Genomic DNA, 3,861 nt, shown 5'->3' with positions numbered 1-3,861 from the left:
TTATAACAGTAATCTTGGGGGGTAGACTCATTTAAAATAATGTAATCATCAGGTTTTAGCCAGGTTTCTGTCAAATAGAGCACATCTAGGTTATGATCAGTGATCATATCATTTACAAAAAGTGCTTTCGAAGAAAGAGACCTGATATTCAATAAGCCAAAGAGTCACTATGTGCTGAGAATTAACTGATTTCTGTGTTTTCAACAGGTCAGGTCTGCCCCAAAAACTCGTCCAATTGTCTATGAAACCTATGTTATTCTGTGGGCACCACTTAGACATCCAGCCATTGAGTGATGACAGTCTGCTATGTATCTCTGTGGCGAGGGGGACGTGGTTCAGCGAAGTCTGCACCGGTTAAAAAGGCAGACTGGAGAACGTGGAGGAGAGAGAGACGGGGACTCGTGGGCATCGCTCAGCCAGAGAGAGAGAACCTGAGGAACTGAATTTATGCCATTGGCAGTGTGTGAACGCGCTGGAACCGCTACTTTTGTTTTTGTTCAAGTTTGAGTTACTAAATAAAGATCCACGAGTCTCCAAACGCCCACCTGGTTCACTTCCTTCCTTCCTCCTTACGAACTGTGCTACACTGGTGCCGAAACCCGGGAAGGGAGTGATAACGCCGCCGCCATCATGTCATTTCCGTCAAGTTCATCACGTCTCTCTCTCTTCCCCCTTCTTCTACCTCTAAGCCTGTCCCTCTCCCTAGGTCCCGGGTGAATCTCCCACCTCAAGCGCAGCCCCGATGGAGGGGTGGTCCGGCGCCTGCAGATGGGGGAGGCGGAACCGCGACTGACCGATGCTGCGACAGGTGAACCGAGCGCTGCTGAGAGGCTAATCCTCCCGGAGCATGATGATTTTCACGGAAAAGGAAACTGGAGCAGTCTCGGGATGAGACGCTGAAAAATGCGTTTGAACAAGTCTGCTCCATCAACGGGCAGCCTCTCCAGCCGGCACGGCCCCCTTCTTATCCCTATTTTGCTATTTAAAAAAATAGGTTTTATCGAGTGACCCAAGACGCTCAGACAAAACAAGATACAACTCAGTTGTTAGTTCCTAAAATCCTAAAATTACTCATTGTAATCCTATGGCAGGACATAAAGAATTGGGATGGACCTCATCGGGCCATTAGAGCGATCCGCAAGAGGGCATCGTTTTGCATTAGTGCTGGTAGACTATGCAATACGATATCCTGAGGCAGTGGCACTCCGCAGCATCTCCGCCAAGAGTGTTGCGGACGGACTGTTTCAATTAATCTCCCGAGTGGGGATCCCGAAAGAGATCCTCACTGACCAAGGCACGGCATTTATGTCACGTACAATACGCAAACTTTACGAATTATTGGGCATTAAATTGATCCACACCAGCATCTATCACCCACAAACAGACGGTCTGGTGGAACGATTTAATCGCACTTATCTTAATTATGAGGTAATTCGATCGGACAGGAGTGGGGCACGTCAAATTTACCATCTTAACCTCCTTAAAAAATGGAGCGAGGTGGAACCGGTGATGCTGGCGACGGCAGTGAGTGGAGAGGAAGATCTCGGGCCAGAGGTGAACACTAAAATCCAATCCCTTGCTCTGGCCCCAGGGGGAGACCACCTCTCGCCCTCCCAGCTCACTGATGTAGCAAAATTGCAAGCCGAGTTTGCAGACGTGTTCTCGCCCCTGCCCGGTCTAACGAATCTCATCCAGCACCATATTGAGACAGAGCCGGGCGTGGTTGTATGCAGCCGGCCGTATCGGTTGCCTGAACACAAAAAAAAAAGTGGTTCAGTCTGAATTAGAGGCGATGTTAGAGATGGGGGTAGTAGAAGAATCCCACAGCGATTGGGTGAGCCCGATAGTTTTGGTACCTAAAACGGACGGCTCGGTTCGGTTCTGTGTGGATTATCGCAAAGTGAATGCGGTGTCGAAATTCGACACCTATCATCAAACTTTATTAAGGACACACTCGGTCCAACCAAAGACACAACAATAACAACATACAAAAACACACACGAGGACAAAAACCACAATATCACATATTTACATGTGTACTAAAACGCCAATGATTCCACATATTTGAAAAAAGCCTGACTGAACTTAGTGCCAAGTTCGTCAGTGTTAAAATTATACTGTTTACAGATTCTGATAACCTACACATACATCTGTACATGAGATTACGCAACACAACAGTGCACGTTGGCACACCAGCACTGACAAACATTTGGCTTGCGCTGCTCCCTCTTGGCACGTTAAGCAGCAATCGCATACCATCATTATAAGCTACATTAAGTCTCCGCATGCTGCTCTTTCTGTAATGCCGCCACAAATGGCCAGTATACATAGGGGTACAGGAATCTCATCCAGCACCATATTGAGACGGAGCCGGGCGTGGTGGTACGCAGCCGGCCGTATCGGTTGCCGGAACACAAAAAGAAAGTGGTTCAGGCAGAATTAGAGGCGATGTTGGAGATGGGGGTAGTAGAAGAATCCCACAGCGATTGGGTGAGCCCAATAGTTTTGGTACCTAAAACGGACGACTCGGTTCGGTTCTGTGTGGATTATCGCAAAGTGAATGCGGTGTAGAAATTCGACGCCTATCCAATGCCGCGGGTTGACGAGTTGCTTGATCGGCTCGCTTTTATATCCAAAGAAAAGACAGCCTTCACGATGCAGTTTGGATTACACCAATTTGTTACCCTTCCTTTCAGGTTGTTTGGGGCTCCGGCCACTTTTCAGCGGCTCATGGACAGAATCCTCCGCCCGCATGCCGCCTATGCCGCTGCCTATCTAGATGACATCATTATTTACAGTCAGGACTGGCAGCGGCCTATGGCGCATCTGCGGGCTGTCCTACGAGCTCTGAGAGGGGCCGGGCTGACGGCCAACCCGAAGAAGTGTGCGGTTGGGCGGGTGGAGGTCAGGTATCTGGGCTTCCACTTGGGTCATGGACAGATGCATCCCCAAATTAGTAAGACGGCGGCAATTGTGACCTGTCCGAGGCCCAAGACCAAAAAGGAGGTGAGGCAGTTCCAGGGGCTGGCAGGATATTATAGAAGGTTTATACCTAATTATTCGAGCGGTGAGTAAGTAGGTCAAGTGCAAAATGATGAACACCTGTGTCTGATTGCAGTAATTGGCCTGGAGAGACCGGTTAAAAGGCAGACTGGAGAGCGTGGAGGAGAGAGAGAGACGGGGACTCATGGCCATCGCTCAGCCAGAGAGCGAATACCTGAGGAACTGAATTTATGCCATTGGCAGTGTGCGAACGCGCTGGAAGCGCTACTTTTGTTTTTGTTCAAGTTTGAGTTACTAAATAAAGATCCACGAGTCTCCAAACGCCCACCTGGTTCACTTCCTTCCTCCTTACGAACTGTGCTACAATCTCATCACCACGGTAAGCAGTGAGGGGACCAGAGCATATTACAGTGTCTGACATCGTACTTGCAAGTTCACACACCTCTTTAATGTTATTTTTAGTGATCTCCGACTGGCGAAGTCAAACATCATTAGCGCCGGCGTGAATAACAATCTTACTGAATTTACGTTTAGCATTAGCCAGTACTTTTAAATTTGCCAAGATGTCACGCGCTCTGGCTCCCGGTAAACATTGGACTATGGTGGCTGGTGTCTCTATTTTCACGTTCCGTACAATAGAATCGCCAATAACTAGAGCACTTTCATCAGGTTTCTCAGTGGGTGCATCACTGAGTGGAGAAGTCCTGTTTAATGTTTTGATCAGAATGGAAGAGCTGTGTTTTGGCCCGCGAATATGCCGCCTCACAGTCACCCAGTCGCCCTGCTGCAGGGGCTCTGCAACCAGAACCGAACAATGTAAAGGACTCGCTAAGCTAGTCGCATCCAAAGCCGTATCTA

The sequence above is a fragment of the Sinocyclocheilus anshuiensis genome, unplaced genomic scaffold (assembly GCF_001515605.1).
Source record: "Sinocyclocheilus anshuiensis isolate Anshui unplaced genomic scaffold, SAMN03320099.WGS_v1.1 scaffold386, whole genome shotgun sequence".
In the NCBI taxonomy this organism is placed as follows: domain Eukaryota; kingdom Metazoa; phylum Chordata; class Actinopteri; order Cypriniformes; family Cyprinidae; genus Sinocyclocheilus; species Sinocyclocheilus anshuiensis.
Note: the sequence above shows the minus strand (reverse complement) of the source record.